Below are 18,330 nucleotides of genomic sequence, written 5' to 3' on the forward strand. Positions count from 1 at the left end.
TTTAAGGATTTTTGTGCAAAATAAGCTGTAACTTAATAAAAAAAATAAATTTTTTATTATACTTCAAATCAAATAAATACCAAAATATATTTTATTTCAATAGTTTTCTGGAAAAGGTGAATTATTAGAAAAACCTGCAAGGATGCCAATATTTTGGCCACAACTGTAAATAGTGAGGGAGAAGAAGAGAGATATAAATAAACAATAACAATAGCATATAAATAGTAGTGCATCAACATGTAAAAGTAATAAACTCCTTTAAGGTTAATAGTTTAGTAAAGCGAGACTTAGTTCAAATCAAACATGTTACCTTAGGCATTTTAGTTGGATGTAACTATTGATATGTTTACTCTTGGATGCATCTTAAATATTTTGCATATATATCCAACTTCAAATTAATAGTATTAACTTTGGAGAAATCAGTTAGTAATTATGTCATTTATATACACCTACTAAATAAAATAAATCATTAAAGAAAATAATTAACGAGTCTGTTCCACCCAAGCTGCAGTTAGATTAGTGTATACAGACTTTTGGTCCATTTAGAGTTGAGAGGGTAATACATCAATATATTGCCCATTCTTTTGTATAGCAGGTGCAGTCACATAGCAAAGTGAGGCACTCGATCCAAAATCATCATCATCATCACCATTTATTTATATAGCGCCACTAATTCTGTAGCGCTGTACAGAGAACTCACTGACATCATTCCTTGCCCCATTGGGGCTTACAGTCTAAATTCCTAACACACAAAGAAAAACAGACACAGACTAGGGTCAATTTGTTAGCAACCAATTAACCTACCAGTATATTTTTTAGTTTTTGCTTACTTTATTTTATAGGTTATCTTGCGCTAATGATGGATGATGTTCTCAGGAACTATTATTATTATTACCATTTACCTATATAGCGCCACTAATTCCGCAGTCCTGTACAGAGAACTCACTCACATCATTAGGGCTTACAGTCTAAATTCCCTAACACACACACAGACAGACAGAGCCAAATGGACAGAGACAGGCAGACAGACACACACACAGACTAGGGTCAAATTTGTTAGCAGCCAATTAACCTACCAGTATGTTTTTAGAGTGTGGGAGGAAACCGGAGCACCCGGAGGAAACCCACGCAAACACGGGGAGAACATACAAACTCCTTACAGATAAGGCCATGGTCGGGAATTGAACTCATGACCCCAGTGCTGTAAGGCAGAAGTGCTAACCACTACACCATTGTGCTGCCCCCAAATCCCTTAACTATTACATTTATTGAATGTATGTCTGTGACTACTTGTCTCATTTTTCAACACAGCTCTGCCAAATTGGTCCTTTGTAGGAATCTTAACCATTGTTATATTAATTGTTCATCAATTGTGTGCAATTATATTCCTGATTACTCCCTATGTTGTATGGGAGTAATATAGAACAATTGTATATTGTGAATGATACATCACAACTAAAATAGATGTGCCATAGTTATATAAACAAAAATATCTTTTGTTGGTATCAAGAGTCTGTACATAAATAACTATCACAAGCATGAAAATTGGAAATAAAGGTATACTTGGTAGTTAAATAAATGGTACTTAAACAAATGTTATATGAATGCAGGTGTTTGAATTTTATTGCTTTCAATATTATATGTACCTTATGATTTGCATAATAATACTGTATATGAGAAACCACTTAATGTTTAGACAGCATTAGTCCAAACAAATTAATGGCAGAATATTAAAATGGAAAAGGTGGAAAAATAAGATTTTTCTTTCTCCTCATCTTTTCCCTATATACTCTTTCCTCATTCCCCTGTCCCCTCATTCTATTTAAATCTAGATAATACAATATCTTAGTGATTTCCTAATCTTGATCTCTGTAATTGAGTGCAAAAAAATGTAATATCTAGTTACATGATTTGAATTGTACATTTAGAGGATAGAAGCACAGTTAAAAGTTGAACCATAACAATAAAGCATAATAAAGTTATATGACAAGAAGGATGATCATAAATAATCAGGGAATATTAATTAGGCGATCTAGAGACGGGAATCTCAATATGTAGTAAATTAATCAGTCAATAACTGAAAAGATAAAACTAGATGATTAGAGTCAATAGAAATAAAATTGTACAAATAATATGTGAAATGTATTAAAAAGATTATAAATAAGTGTGTGGAATTTTCCAAATTAAGATTTTGTGAGTAATGTAATAAACAGTGTGGGCCTAATTTAGATTTATCTGATGGACCACAAGTAATAATGCTTGAGTGCAGTACTATTGAAGTTATTTTATCGCTTGCCAATAAAAAATTGTCCAATGCGATTGTTGTGGTTCCAACGCACAAAAATATTTAATTGCAAAATATAGTGGGATTTTACAGCAAGCCATTGTTACACATTAAAGATGTTAAAATAAAGCAGGAAAGTATAAAATCACCGAATATATTACATCTTCCTTATAGTGTTCATCCAGGCTCAGTGAATACAGCCATGCTCTCAAGTTGCCAGGATCAAAGAGAGACAGAACAAAGGCCAGCATGATTGTATAGAGTGTACAGATAACACTTAGTGAGGTCTTAATTGGTCCAGGGTTAAAGATATTCCAGTTCCTTGCAAATTATAGGTCAGTTCATTTGATCTTTACAAAGGGTGAGGAGCAACATCCCCCAACCCATTGTTTACATGTTTTCACTCTGAATGACCAGTTCAAACTGACTCACACAAAAGTACTTTTGAGTATTAATCTCATATTGCTTGTATCTTGCGATCGCTAGATGCGATCGCTACTCTGTCCACACCGGGTTAATGCTGGTGAAATAAGCTCTAAAATAAGACCAAACTCATTACCTTTTAAAACACCTGAACCATAAATACCTTAACTACAGTATTATTTATACATAAATAAACAATCTAATACATTTTACTAATAAATAAATGTGGATTGGAACCTTAATAAATATGAACTATATATAAGTGAATGTGTAAGTGTAAGTGTATACGTGCGTTATTTATCGTGCGATTGCATCATGACACGTGGCGTACTGGATACAATCGCATGGTAAAACAATATTAATCAATATACTTTCATCCAATTATTCGACTTTGACAGTTCAGTAAGGGAGTGCGGATGCAAGTCAAGCATGCTCCTTTTAAGTAGAGATGCTCAGGCTCGGTTCTGTGAAAACCGAACACCCCCGAACTTAGGGGATCCAAGTACCGAGCCGAATCAGCTCGGTACTGTCGCGCGCCCTCGGAATTGAAAACGAGGCAAAACGTCATTGTGACGTCGTCAGATCTCGGATCTCGCGAGTTTTGGATTCCTTTTTAAGATCCAACATCACAGAGGGTGGGAGGGAGGGCGAACCCCCATTTATCTTTTCTGGCACTGCTGTGTGCCAATGTGTCCTAGATGTGCTAGGAACTGCCATGTGTTTGTGTCATTGCTCTGTCGCTTACCATCCAGCCACGTCGCTGCAGTATTTGTCCGAAAGTATATGAAAATAATATTGTGACCTGTGAGGTGGTCAAAATTGACTGCAAATGACTTGAAATTAGTGTTGTTGAGGTTAATAAAAATGTAGGAACAAAAAAAAATGCAAAATTATGTGATTTTAGCATATTTTAGGATTTTTTCTAAAAAATCCAAAAGCAAAACACACAAGGATGGTTTTGCAAAAACCAAAACACGAAGTGAATCCAGATCCAAAACCAAAACCAGTTCACTGGGGTCAATGAGCATCTCTACTTTTAAGATGAATCTTCTTTTGTTGATGAAAATAATTGTCTCATCTTTGCTCCAGACAAAGCTATTTAGCAAGAGTTGCATGTAACTTAAGATACAGACATGGAAACACGCGTGTGCAGATGGATCGTTGTTCATACACAAATGGAATTCTACATTATATCCTGTGTCTTTGTGTAATTTGTTTTTTATGATGACCCTAAATATGGAAAGAGAAAATAAACCTGTAACATTACAGATTGGGGAATAAATTCAAAATGCTCTTATATAATTCACTATATTACAAAATATAGAAGAGACTGATTTTATGATTTATTAGGCAAAGTCTCCAAAGTAATTATAATTAATTGATACAGTCAGAATCCACTGTCAAGAAAAAAATACAAGCTCTATGCAATCTATTTTTAATAGTAAAAACTAAATGGGATAACATTGCACTTAAATAACACCTGTAGTATATGGCATCAATATACAATTAGCCAATCCTCCAGATGGGAGAACATTAGCAGACCCCTGGTATGCACCAACAACGGTATTCCCAGATATCTATATATATATATATATATATATATATATATATATATATATATATATATACAAGTTAACCTGTGCATGATACTCATGCATTCTAGTCAAATCAAGATACTTAAGGTCTTAAAAAGGTTCTTGTCATGCATTTGGGCCTAGCCCAGGCCTCCTCAGGGGAAGATCGTTACTTCCCGATGCAAGCGCCCTTTTTAATGTGTGTTCATGAGGTAAAATTACCTCACGAAAATGAGTTTGACCCTATAACTCTTAAATTTAGCCTTTACTACCCCTCCCACGGGGGGAAGGGGGGATGATGGAAGTTAACTGACTTGACTATTCTAATTTTTTGGCAAATAATGCCAGTATACCAAATTTCAGGTCAATTGGATGAGCCCTTTCTGAGAAAATAGTTTTTCCCACACACACACACTAACGCACGCCTCTACACATGTGTGTTCATGAGGTAAAATTACCTCACGAAAATGAGTTTGAGCCCTACCAAATTTCAGCCCTTTTTGAAATTTTTTTCCCACACACACTAAGAATTTAGTAGGTCAGTGTATAACTCTGCCCAGCAGGTGGCGCTGCAACTTGGGTTTTTTTTTTCACACACACACAGACGCCACTAAGCATTTATATATTATATATATATATATATATATTGTAACAAAAGGAGGCATTTAGCTGGCAATATACAGAGAAAGCAGGGAAGTAGAATAAAACATTTGTGCAGTAATGCACCTAGAGTGAAGACTTATGTATGAAAAGCATTAGTTTAAATTTGGTTAAACTTACATGATCTGAAATCCTTCCTCTCAGCAAACAGACAGGGCATGTCTGGTTGTGCAAACAGAGGCAGTGATGGGTGTTTTCTTTTAAAGAGAAGGTGGGTGTGTCACCTGTCCATCAAGCTAAGGCTGGGGGAGGAGCATCATGTATAAAAGCTTGTTTGTTTCATTTGTTCAGAGAGACCAATGCTGGGTGAGCTGGCTGGTCCTGAGAGAGAGCTGGACTATGTATAGCTAGTGTTTAGGGTCTCCATGATTGCTGTACAAGTATACGGTGTCAAACATTTACCATCCTGACAAGCACCATAAAAAGAAAGTTGTTGTTCGCGTGTGCTTCTGCAGTAGCGGGCTCTTGCCACAAGATATATATATATATATATATATATATATATATATATATAATATGTGTGTTTATACTACAGGCATGCATAAACCAATTAAGATAAATAATCATTACAAGAGGCTGTATTTTCAGAATTAAATTACACTTCTTAAGAAATCATTAATATTGTAACAATCATTGAATCATTTTGGAGTTACAGTGCGCAGGTTGAAAATCCAAACGGGCCACACTTAAGTAATTTCCTTCACTGTGTCCTCTGTGTCCCAGATGAACAGCTTTAATATCCTGACACTTTAAAAAAACTTTGGGTTGTACTAAAGAAACTGGATGAAATGTCTTGCTAATTCAGGTGTAGTAGACTTCTTCGTGTTGTACCTCTGCTGTCCATATGTTTTAAAGGACATAGAGTTCTCCCTATATATTAAACATGACATGGACAGGATAATAGATATGCTATAAATCTTGTATCCAATATCCATGAAATGTTTCCTTTAGCAGAGGAGATTAACAAAATATTATTAAAATTATAAAAACCGCACATACTAAATGATTTGCAAGTACTCCAGTGATTCTCCATAGTCATATTAGCTAATGTTTCAGATTGAGCTATTCTCAGTTTTAGATTCTTGGCTGTTGAACATATAATATTTGAGTTTTTTTCTGGAAGTCTCCATAATATTGGATCATGGATCAATATACTCCAATACTTTTTAATAATGAATTCACTAATTTTGTAATATTTATGAAATTCTGAGACAAAACTAATTTGTTCAGTGTCTGTAGGAATGTAGGTGTTAAGATCAATAGGGATGAAATGAGTATTATCCCTCAATATCCACCTGTTCAAGAAAGCCTACCCTTCCTTTGCCTAACTTCCTCTCTCCCATCCTTAATGCACCTCTTTTCGATCCTTCTTCACTATTCATAGTCCCCTCTCCCTGTCAACCCTCTTTTGTGTTTCCCTTTAGATTGTAAGCTCTGAAGAGCTCTTAGCCTTGTGTCCTCCTCCTCCTGTCACCACTGCCTTCAGCATCCCAGTCTCATTTTTGTGCCTTGATACTAGGCCCCTGCCCTTGTTATCCTTTTCTCCCCTGCCTTTGCATCTCAATCACAGGCTCTGATCCTGTTAACTGCGCCCTCACTCCTGGGCACAGGTTCAGCTTGCTTTGGTATGTTCATCACACCTCCTCCTTCCCCTTTATAGTTTCTAAAGTACTGAAGAATTCACTCAAACCTCATTGCCCAGTGGACCTCTTCTCAACTGGGTTGAAAATTTAATTGCACTTTTTGGTTTTGCCCTGTATGCCGTACACTGTTTCTGTATGGCTCTGCAGACCTTTTGTGGTGCCTTGTAATAAAAGATAATACTACTACTACTAATAATACTAATAAATAATATTTCTTATAATTAACATTATCATGTATTATAATTGTCATAATTATATTTAGATGCAGAAAGGATATTGTATCTATGTTGGCCATATAAGTAAATGAAAGGTGATAGGGATTATTATTCAAATAATTTATGAAGTCTCTTCCTTCAATTAAACAACACATCATCGATATATCTGGGTCAAAAGTATAATGATTCATGATAAATATTATTTTTTCAAAAAGGCTTAATCACCCAAAATCTCAACATAAAATTTACGAGGCTCTGTGCAGCTGAGTTAGCCATTGCCACATCTGCATACTGTCAATAAAAGTTAGAATCGATTTTTAAGGAAATTTAGGTAAAATAAATTTAGTACAAATGAATAAGAAGGCTATTTAATTATCAGATAAGTATGTAATTGGGTAATTCAGGATTCGAGTTGCTTCTTTATCTTACTTGTTTCTTTATCTTTACTTAGATGTATTTAGGATACAAATCCTTCCCGTTTATCGGCACGGTGGAAAGCTTTCTTTTATTTTATTTTGTATTTTATCTTAATTCTTTTTATGAATTTTTTTGCTCTGAAAATGTGATCTTCATATATGCCCTGATGTACTGCTTTTTTGCATTTTGAAATGATTTTATACTGTCAATCAGGTCACTATTTCCTAAAAGCTTTATGTGTAAATTCTTTAAAAGTTATGTCAAAATATAGGGCTTTTGTGAAGATCCACCGCAATGCCAACTACAGATGACAGGTGACAGTAAACCATCAACACTGACAACTGCACATTATTTTTCACTTACTGCAATAGCAGGTTGCTAAAGGTAAAGTCAGTTAGTGCTAAGAGACCTCACCTGTATCCAGCCTTTATAAGGCCCTCACTCCTACCACTCTTTGCATGAGCCAAGTTGGAATTTCGGATTTCTGTTGGTGGTTCAAGAGTCTTGTTTTGTTTGCCTATTTATTGACTTCAGGTCTGTCCCTCACATTTTACTTTCTCTAATCTATTGACTTCAGCTTTGTCCAAACCTCAAGACTAAGCATCTCGTCCAGTCGTTGTGTGTATCTGATAGCTTACCCCATCCAAGTGGTTCTCTTCTGGGAGCAACCAGTACCGTGATAGCTTTTTTTGGAAACAACCACTTTCTACCTTTGAGCATGGCCAGTCTTCTTCCAGATATCTCTCAATTATTACAGCAACCAGTTTGTGAAAAATAAGCAATGTTCAGTAGGAGTTCTTGACACTACTGTGGCATACTGTCTCATTCCTCGTTGTTGTCACTAGTTCTTAGTGAATTGAAAGCCTGATTAGTGATGCTCCTATTTCCTAGTGAATTCATAACTGCCAACATTACTGATTGGAAAAGTTAGACACACATACCCACAGCTCTGACTGCCAAAACTACTCCCCTGTACTCCCAAACTGCTCATTTTGGTTGATACCACACTCATTTCAAGAAACTAACCTTTATCTCTACATATCCAGGTGAACTCTTACTTTGCAGAAGCTGCTCCTGAGTTCAGAGAGTAGTCATGACCCTTGATGGGCTGAACATCGATGCGCACCTGTGCAAGCCAGTGGTATTTACCATTTCATAAATGATCTCCATCAAAATAAATAAAATTTCCATAATCCAAAACTATACAAAAAAATTAAATATCATTAAAATACATTACAATAATTCTGTCTGCGAGAATAACATTCCCATAACCTTTATTTCATGGGAAAAACAAAACGCTAAGTAATGAGTTGGCAATGAAAAACAAAGCATAGCCCAGTTATTTTGTGTGTTAAGGGTGTCAACAAACATATTCTTATGAAGTAGAATATAGTGGTCTTATAGCCATATTTATAGCCCTGTAAGTGCTAGCAGACTGAGTCATACATTTACACTGCATACATATTTATGTAACTGGTACCAGCTTATTAAAATGAGTCTGCGCTGGCATACATACAAAACACTAAATGCATAATTTCAGGAAAATCTTGCAAATAATTGGAAATCTTGAAAGGAATGTCAGAGTACAGTATGAAAATATTACTTAAAATAATAATGTGTTCCGAATCTTTTTCATTAATGCAGATAGGAGTGACCTAGATTTACAGAGTGCAACTTTAAAAGCTTCTACCTACTTTTTGTTTCATGTAGGCAAAATAAAGTACCTAGAATTCCCCAAAGGGGTACAATGCACATTTTTTTTATAGTTTGAGAAAACATTGTGGAAATTGTATCACTACAATGATTTCTATTCTGTGAATAATATTGTATGAGTTTTTCTTTCTATGTTTAAAGTTACATAGCTTTTCGAGTAACAACTCTAACGACTTTCTAACTCTACTCAGCTTGCATCAAAATAGAGCATAACTCCCTATCTGGTGTTATGTGATCCCAACCAGCAAGTAAGAATTGACTATACTAGTTTAACGTGGATAATGGAGAGATACTGATAGAAGCGCCAACTGCAAATTTAACTCTCCATCTCTCTCATATACATATATATATATATATATATATATATATATATATATGAAGTTGATCATTCATGAAGAGAAAAAGTGTTTTCAAGAAATTGTAGAGGAGAAATAGAGCAAGCATAAATTACTAGCACCATATAGAGATATGGAGGGCTATGTTATCAATGAACAAGTAAAATAATAATATAAATTAAAAAATAGAGTAGAAACAGTGTAAGAAATCTAAAGTCAATGGGATCAGTAAATACAATACATACTCAAATAGATCAATTAACTCATGGGGTCATATTCAATTGTTGAATTCCCGCGGCGTTAAAACTATTACCGTTATTACGGTAGTAGTAAGCCGTATTTCAGCTTGCAGCTCCCTGAGCCTCGAGCTGAAATCCAGGAAGAAAACTACCGTAATAACGGTATTTACGCGCACTATTACCGTAATAATGGAATTTACGCGCACTATTACCATAATAATGGTATTTATGCGCACTATTACCGTAATAATGGTATTTACGCGCACTATTACTGTAATAACGGTATTTACGCGCACTATTACCGTAATAATGGTATTTACACGCACTATTACCGTAATAACGATAAGAGTGCGCGGAGCTCGAGATTTTCGTCATTTCCGCCAACAATTGAATATGCCCTATGGAATGCAATGCAACATAATAAGATGTAGCCGTATAGTAAAGAAAAGCTCCCATCGAGAACAAACATTATTTAAAAATAGATTTAGAAAAAGATTCTCAGCATTAGAAGGGATTGATGCCAGCACTAGCAATAATTTTTTATCACTGGCCCCAAACCCACACGAGAAAGTGGGCAATCGAAAACACATAAAAGAGAATATGCAAATAGCATCGTCAATGAACAGCAGGCTTTCAGAAGAAGGGGAAAGCGAGGGGGGGGTAGAGTGGAATCAAAGAACTAAATAAAAACAGTAGACACTAACAGTTACTTCACTATGACAGTGAACACATTCAGAGGTGGAAAAGTAATTTTCCGTTTTATTAGTTTCACCGTATTAAAGAGAAATTGTAGCAATGATTCTCAATGTAATGAGCAGCTGTCCACAAACTCTGAACGGTTTAGAAAAAGAGGGTACCCTGAAAATAAATTACAGGTGCTAAAACAAGAATTTATGGGGTTAACAGGTCTGACTTGTTACAATGCACAAAAAAGAGAAACTTAAGGCTAGCATCCTGCTTATCATGAATTATAACTGCTGTGAACAAAGAATCTACTATTGCCAAATATTGGGAGATTTTAAGGATTGACCCAGTGTTGGCAAGTATTATACCAGAAAAGACAGAAATTGTTTTTAGGAAGAACAGAAATCTTAAAGATGTCTTGGCCCCAAATATGGTACCAGATACACACAGGAAGGGCAATAAAATAAGATTTGAGTGGGTTTAACAAATGCAACCATTGTAATGTTTGCAGATACATGAGTTTGGATAGGAAGTCCTTCTATAATTTGGACAGTAGCAAAAAATATAATATTAAACAGTTCATGAACTGCCAAACTTCCCCAGTGGTGTATCTACTAGAATGTACCTGTAGATACAAATATGTGGGGAAGACAAAACGCCCACCGAAACTGAGGATTCAGGAACACATCCGGTCCATAAAATATAAGGTAAAGATGCACTCAGTTTCCAAGCATTTTGCTCAGAAATGAAACTCTGATCTTAATTTTATCACTTTTAAAGTAATAGAACATGTGACATTGGGACCAAGAGGGGGGGGAAGGTGATATACAGACAAAATTATCCCAAAGAGAAATGTACTGGATTTTTCAACTCAATACCTTAACCCCTCTTGGTTTTAACGAGGGATATGCTGATTTTTAAAGGTCTCATATTTATTTAATGATCTTCTTTTTTATGTTTATTGGTTCCAATTCATGTCTTCTGGATACAGCAAAACTGTTTTTACTTATCATAAGGGAATATTAATATTTACATCTATATATACACAATATTTATAATAGTGTCTTTTTAATGTTTTACAATTATAAGTGACTTAAAGAATTGTTTTTATACTTGCTGCTTTTATTCTGGATATTAAGCGCATTTTGGATTTTAATAGTTTTATGCATTCTATTTTGGGAGGAATATGTTTTATGAAATGTATATGGTTTGAACATGATATGTTTATTTAACTGTATATTAATTCCTATGGATTAGGATTATTAACACCCTTTTGGTGATTATATGGTCACACCACCTCTGTTTATATACAATATATTTGCTTATTATTTATTTATCCTTTATGATAAACTCCACCTTAATGTGATCCCCTAGCAAATTAAGGGATATGTTGCTTAAAACTAATATGGCTGCCCAAATCCAATATGGTCACCAAGTATAATATGTATTTTAATTTGGATTATCCGTGGGTATACACGATAAAAAATGTGAAATTCAGTTAAGCTGATGAGATCGCTAGCAAAGCCAATACTTTGTAGACTCATCATGAAAAACAAATCAGAATGAATTTTAAGCTATGGTCACAAACACTAGTGCACGTGCATCAATGCGCATGCGCAAAATGGCCGCCACCTTTAATATAAATAAAGAATCGATATACACCCACCCACCAGAAGCCCCACCCACCAGATCCAAAAAATATTTTATTCCTAACAAACACACCTCAGCAATCATACCCATATTGTACACCTGTGGGTAAAATGCTTCCGCAAGGGAACAGCAGGATCCTTAACCCTGTCTGTACCTTTCCCTGGTGGATGGGTCCTGTTCTGAATATCAAAGCACAGCATTAAAACCACTGACAAGTGAAGTGAATAACATTATTATCTCAATGGCACCTGTCAGAGGGTGGTATATATAAGACAGCAAGTGAACAGTCAGTTCTTGAAGTTGATGTATTGGAAGCAGGAAATAATGGCAACTTCTGATGGCTAGTTGTCAAAGCATCTCCAAAATGGCAGATCTTGTGGGATGTTCCCAGTATGCAATAATTAGTAACTACCAAAAGTTGTCCAAGAAAGGACAACCAATGAACTGGCAATAGGGTCATAGGCACCCAAGGCTCATTGATGTGCATGGGGAGCGAAGGCTAGCCTGCCTGGTCCAATCCCACAGAAGGAAAAGTTGCTGAAAAAGTTAATGCTGACCTTAATAGAAAGGTGTCAGAACACACAGTGCATCGTAGCTTGCTGCGTTTGGGGTTGCGTAGCTGCAGACCCGTCAGAGTACCCTTGCTGACCCCTGTCCACTGCCGAAAGTTCCTACAATAGGCATGTGAGCACCAGAACTGGATCATGGAACAATGAGAGATGGTGGCCTGGTCTGATGAATCATGTTGTCAGGGTTCCTAGTATATATACTACAGAGAGTTGTGGTAATAAAAACAGAATGTCTTTATTAAGAGCATGGATCACACAGATAATAAATAGGTACAGTCAATGGTAAGCATAGTGCATAGAAGCAACAGGTACAAGACAGCAGGATTACCAGGTTTAGCTTAGAAACTTTACTTGCTGGATACACAATGGTTGAAATACAGATACAGGTATCAGGATAACTAGATTAGCTGGGAAGTTGGAGCAGGCAGGACTGTTGTCCAGGTTTAACAAATGATTTGCAGGAGGCAGGATTACCAGGTTTAGCCACAAGAGCAGGAAATACTGGTGTTCAGGTATAACAGATGAAGTGCAGTCACAAGGAGGCTGGATTACCAGGTTTAACCAGGAGGCATGAGGCACTGGATCAAGCAAAAGGAGGGTCAGGCAAGTAAGGGGTCAGAAGTCGAGAGACTCACAATATACCCAGGGAGTAAGCAGGAGCAAGGTCAAACAAAGTCAGAATCTAGGTCACAAGAGGATGTGCAAAATGTAAGAACAAAGCAGGAGTCAAATAGCAGGATGCAAGGCGAGATTCAAACAGGAGGTTCACAGAGAGACCAGCAGCAGCAAAGAGAATTAATGAGCTAGCTCAGATTGCTGGGAAAGGCAGTCTCTTAAAGGCCAGACACAGGTGCTTAAGATCCAGGAAGGATAAAACAAGGGCAGTGAGCCTATAGCGAGAAGATACTGAACTGCAGCCTGAGGCAAATCATGACACATGTTTTCTTTTACATCATGTGGATGGCTGGGTGCATGTGCATCATTTACCTGTCACACTGCAAAAATTGTTCAGAAATGGTCTGAGGACCATGACAAGGAGTTTAAGGTGTTGACATGGCCTCCGAATTCCCCAGATCTCAATCTGATGGAATATCTGTGGGATGTATTGGAAAAACAAGTCCTAAGTCTGAACCATGAAGGACAACATATAGGACTTAAAGGATCTGCTGCTAATGTCTTGGTCCCAGATACCACAGGGCAACTTTAGAATTCTTCTGGAGTCCATGCCTCGACAGGTCAGAGCCATGTCGGTGGCACGATTAGTGTGTGTGTGTGTGTGTGTGTGTGTGTGTATATATATATATATATATATATATATATATATATATATATTGTATATATAAAAGAATGGAAAGGGATATATGTAAACAAATTTTGTATTATATGTAGAGCTTGTGGCATACGTCCATCTTCTAGATATTTCTCCAATGTGGCTTTTTCCAACATGGCTGTATCTCTTCTAATGCTAATCTCTCTAGTTCATTGAAATGAGAATTAAAATCCTTGCAGAATGTGGGAGTAGAACCAATATCATCTTACAAAAATAAAACTGGACAGTGAATATTTTTGTGGACATGTCACTAAATCATATGAAGCCATGAATGATGACATCAGAACTCACCATTTATACAGATATGTACAGGTGTTTACTGATATATTAGCATCACTTGTGTATTATATAGGGATATTTCGCAATCCTATAGATGCTTTTGTATAGTATGTTTCTTATTTACATTACAAGCAAATAATCATCTCTCAGAATGCCAAAACTGATTGTTTTGACCAATTGTCTTAATGAAAGTTTTTTTTTTATTATTTCTAATAAGATTTTTTTCCAATAAGGAGAAACTGCTGCCTTCAGGGTCATGGACACAAGTAAAATATGTTTGTTCCAAGAGTAGGAAAGACTGGGATTTAAACCTGCATTCTCAAGTCCCACCTGCCTCCTTTTTTGATAGCCATTTGATATAAAATTGGATTCACTTACAAACAAGACCCCATTTTCAGGTATCTGAAGATGCAATGAACAACCCGATGGACTTGTAGGTCTTTTACGGAACTCCAGGGCAAACTTTGAGTAGTCCCACATTCTCTATTTGGATCAGATGAACAATTTATCCACTGAATATTTGTTTTGCTGTAAATAAGATTTAAAGGGGTTGTACATCTTTAAATATTTTTTTTTTTTTTTTTTTAAAATAGAATTGTCACCCTTCATTCACTAGCACTTCTGGACTATTTGAAAGGTGGCTAAAGGGGCAGCACGGTGGCTAAGTGGTTAGCACTTCTGCCTCACAGCGCTGGGGTCATGAGTTCAATTCCCAACCATGACCTTATCTGTGTGGAGTTTGTATGTTCTCCCTGTGTTTGCGTGGGTTTCCTCCAGGTGCTCCAGTTTCCTCCCACACTCCAAAAACATACTGGTAGGTTAATTGGCTGCTATCAAAATTGACCCTAGTCTCTCTCTCTCTGTCTGTATGTGTGTATGTTATGGAATTTAGACTGTAAGCTCCAATGGGGCAGGGACTGATATGAGTGAGTTCTCTGTACAGCGCTGCGGAATCAGTGGCGATATATAAATAAATGGTGATGATGATGATGATGATGAAAGGTGGATGGGATATCTCAGTGTTTTAGAGTGTTAGGCTGCATTAGCACCCTTCTAAACACATAGTTTTGTTAGTCCAATAAAAAAATTGCAATGTAATAACACATTTGGAGAAAAAATATAAAATAATGATTGTAATAAACAAAAGAAAAAACATTATATTAATGGTCCTTTAGTTATTTTTTTAACTGAGCTAAGATTTTTCGTGTAAAGCATAGTTCACACTAAATACTCAGAGTTAAGATCTGCAAACCAGTTACTAGCGATTCTTCTAGGAAAAACAGCAGATCATCACTTAGGGGTAAATTTATCAAGCTGCAGGCTTGAAAAAGTGGAAATTTTACCTATAGCAACCAATCAGATTCTAGCTGTCATTTTGTAGAATGTACTAAATAAATGATAACTAGAATCTGATTGGTTGCTATAGGCAACATCTCCACTTTTCCAAACCCGCAGCTTCATAAATTGTCCCCCTTGGACTTTAGAAAGCAACATCATGTTGAAGACTATTTTAATGGTGAACAGTTGAACTTCATAGATCTATGTGGTTTTCAATCAAAATAACTACGTAACTGTACGTATGCACTGCTTTCTCACATACATAGACCTGCTGTGTGTCCTAGCTGTGATTGAAGATTTAAAACCTTGTAAATATTTCACTTTTATTGTATATTTTCCTAGAATTCAAACACCTGCTGTATAGGAATTAGAATCACCCATGTCCTAGATGTATACAATCAAAGTTGATATTAGTGTTATTTTTGTAATTTTTTTACCCAGATTAATCTAGAAAAATAAAACAGAGATTGCTTACTTTATTTTATAGGTAATCTTGCGCTAATGATGGATGATATTCTCAGGAACTACATGATTGAAGAATGATCTCAGGAACTATATAGAACAATACAGCTTCATAGGTAGCTGCTGTTGCTCATCCTTTAAGCTGTATAATCTCATGTGATCATTCAGACCCAATCAGCTGTATTTTAAAATAGTAGGTTATGCTGTAAGACTTCATACAGTTTAGTGATGTAACACAGTGAGCATGCTCTTGGCAGTACATGAGTGATCCACACATTCATTAATACTTAAAGAAGACCTCCACTCATATGTAATTTTGTAGCTATCGTCATCTCTCTGCATCTAACTGGGAACAGGGTTTTTGAAGTTCAGAACTTCCCACACGCTCGAGAAACTCTCTGACTCTGTTAATGTAGGTTCTCCAGGCTTGACAATAATTGACTACTATTCCCAATGTAGATCTTTTGCTTTTGCTGATTGGACAAACCAACAGCTGTTCAATGTTATCAATAGATTTGTGGGGGTTGATCAATAAAAAATGAGATGAAGTTCTTTAATATTTCTTACCTGCCCTGCACTTCTGATTGAACATAATATGGAGATGTAAATTAGTGAACCTAAAATGGACTATGTCACCACAACAATACATTAAATGCACGTTTTCTAAATAATTGGTTTGAAAATCTCCTGATTGTGTAGGTGATAGGGCCACTTTAATCACCTGAGAATGTCTCATTACTGTCCACTTAGAATGTACAATAATTCTTATTCAAATATTCTTCAAACTTGTAAACTACTGCATGTAAACATCATTCTTCACCATATGTATCACTTTATAACAGGTTAGACCACGGATAAATAAGCAGTAAAATAGATACAAGTAATAATCTTGAATTCTGTTTATTGCAATTGTCAAATAAAAAAGGAATTTCTCTATTACTACATAAATGCCCCACAGCTGCTCTTGGATTATCAATATTAGTGACAGCATGAGAGCAAGAAAAGAATGAAAAGCAAAATCAGTTTGTATGGTTCTTACAATTAGATTCCTGGGCACTTTGTTGTAAGTGAATTGTAATAAAGAATATTGGAACAAATAGGGGCTTTTCACATGTGAAGGGGCTGTATACAAACTCCCCCTTCACATCTCTTAGAGGGGGACCTTCCTCTGAGACCTTCACCATTTGCTTTTGGTTCTCCTGCAGCTGTACAGAAGCTGTCCAAAAGACATCCTCAAAGTAAGTATCAGGACCTTGCTGTGTTAAGCAAATAGGCTTCCAGGTGAAAGTCCCCCACCCAAATATTAGTGTTGGGTGAGGGGGAGGCATAAACCTCACCCTCTCGCCCAAATATGGGAAACAAGTTCTCTTGTATATAAAACATTATGCCATCTAAATATGCAATATTCTAACACAATACTTTTGGCAAATGCTTGTTTCCCCTGTTATAAATACAAAGGCAGATTTAGAGTCTATGAGCCTGAGTCATTAAGGAAAGCAAAGCATAAAAAGAGGAGTAACTTTGCCTCTGGGCAAAACCATGTTGCACTGGAGGGGGAGGTAAATTTAAAATGTGGGGACAGATTTATAGTTGGGGTAGGGCATGTCCTAGATCAACTTTGAATTTCAGTGTAAAATAAAGCTATCAAGTATTTGTATGCTACATGAAAAAACAGCCAGTGTTTAACTTATGTGCAAAATAATAAACTAATTTGGACACCTTGCATTGTAACATGATTTGTCCCGGAGAACATCTACTGCTTTTTTTTGCCTTACTCTCCTTTATGACTCAGGCCCTATGTTTGCTAGTGGTGGTCTACAGGCACCTTAATTTTCCACCAACGTCCCACTTATGTCGAACTACATTTTGAATGGCAGGAACAGTTAATTGATGTGTATTTTTAGGATATAAGACAACATATATAACAAAGAAAAGGGAACTAGATCAGAGCTTAGTGCAATTATCGTTATGTTTAATAGAAATTGTAAAACCCTTACTATGTAATAAAGAAATACAAGACCAAATGGTTCAAAGCCAACTGAGACCCTGGGGGTATAAGCAGAGTGAGGTAACAACGTTCACATGAAAAACTCAGCTAGGACAGTGGCTCATGGAAGACAATCCAATTTAAGACAATGCACCATGTTTCAGATCACTGCAGATTTTACATCAAGCCTGATCGATATCCTCATCACTACCACAGCTATGTGTGCTTAAACAGTCATATCCTACAGCATTCCAGTAAGGAAACTTTTCCTCCATTGACCTGGCTTGGACATTGCTTTATATCTCTTTTTGTACAATACTAATATACAGTGGTGGAACTACCGTTGGTGCTGCAGGTGCGGTGCACAGGGGCCCATGGAGATAATGGGGCCCACTGTATGGCAGATGCAGAGGGTCGGAACTTGCTAGCTGTGGGCCCCAGTTCCCTCCTCCCCATTTCCCTGTACCGGGGCCCACAACTTGCTAGTTCCACCTCTGCTTCTATTGTAGGTGTAGCCAAATCTACCCA

General features: G+C 36.4%; 1 long non-coding RNA gene across 1 annotated transcript in view; it reads left to right on the plus strand.

Annotated features, from left to right (window-relative positions):
- The window catches only part of LOC142140071 (uncharacterized), a 55,735-nt gene that overhangs the window by 36,951 nt on the left and 454 nt on the right, over nt 1–18,330 (plus strand). The window lies entirely within an intron of this gene.

Source organism: Mixophyes fleayi, chromosome 2 (assembly GCF_038048845.1).
Source record: "Mixophyes fleayi isolate aMixFle1 chromosome 2, aMixFle1.hap1, whole genome shotgun sequence".
Lineage (NCBI taxonomy): Eukaryota > Metazoa > Chordata > Amphibia > Anura > Limnodynastidae > Mixophyes > Mixophyes fleayi.